Here is a 1035-nt window from a genome sequence, read left to right as displayed (position 1 = left end):
GTGGTCTATAGTTTCAATCTCATCGTTACAGAATCGGCATTTTGGGTCAGCTCCATTTTTTATCATATTGGCTTGGTAGTTCCGGGTTAATAAGCTTTGGTCTCGAGCAGCTAATATGAAACCTTCACTCTCTGCTTTTAACCCTGAGCTTCGTAACCATTGATGCGTGTGTTTCTGGTCGTAGCTTGTTTGCTACGGGCCACATAATTGCCATGCAGAGGTTTCTGTTCCCATCTGCTAGCTAATTTTTCATGTGCTTTTGTCTTTGCAATTAATTTTCTTTTCTTTGCAGCAGCAGTTGACGCATTTTCTTCAACCTTATCAAGCTGGTAGGTATCTAAGAGATCAGTAGCGAATTTTTTACTCTCTTTCAGAATAGAGTGAAGTTTCTTCGGTCTTTCATGTTTTTCAACAAGTTTTAACATCCAATCGTTGGTTGTTTCAAGATATTTGGCCAGTCCGATTGTAGTGGTTTTGTACGTGGGAAGATAAAGTCGATCCACGTCTGCCTTTGGATGGTGCATCCTATTACAAGTCAGTAGCTTGCGGATTTTTCTATCAATTTCAATTATTTCACTGGTGGCACAATCGTTAGCACGCCGGACAAAAAGCTTAACGACATTTCGCCCTTCTTTATGTTCTGAGTTCAAATTCCACGAGGCCGACTTTGCCTTTCATCCTTTCGGGTAGGTACCAGTGAAACACTGGTGTCGCTATACTCGACTAGTCCCCTCCCCCCAAATTTCAGGCCTTGTGCTTTAAGTAGAAAAGATCATCATCATCATCATCATCATTATTATTATTATTATTATTATTATTGTTGTTGTTGTTGTTGTTGTTGTTGCTGTTATTAGTGTTGTAATTACAATTAGCGTAAATGTCGTCGCTGTCGTCATTGTCATTTACATCAACGTTATTGTTGTCTGTCGTCCTCCTCTCTTCCTCCTCCTCTCTTCCTCCTCCTCTCTTCCTCCTCCTCTCTTCCTCCTCCTCTCTTCCTCCTCCTCTCTTCCTCCTCCTCTCTTCCTCCTCCTC

General features: G+C 41.5%; 1 protein-coding gene across 1 annotated transcript in view; it reads right to left on the bottom strand.

Moving 5' to 3' along the window:
• The window catches only part of LOC106871154 (uncharacterized), a 589447-nt gene that overhangs the window by 94267 nt on the left and 494145 nt on the right, over positions 1 to 1035 (bottom strand). The window lies entirely within an intron of this gene.

The sequence above is a fragment of the Octopus bimaculoides genome, chromosome 23 (assembly GCF_001194135.2).
Source record: "Octopus bimaculoides isolate UCB-OBI-ISO-001 chromosome 23, ASM119413v2, whole genome shotgun sequence".
In the NCBI taxonomy this organism is placed as follows: Eukaryota; Metazoa; Mollusca; class Cephalopoda; order Octopoda; family Octopodidae; genus Octopus; species Octopus bimaculoides.
Note: the sequence above shows the minus strand (reverse complement) of the source record. Positions and strands in the feature narration are given on the sequence as shown.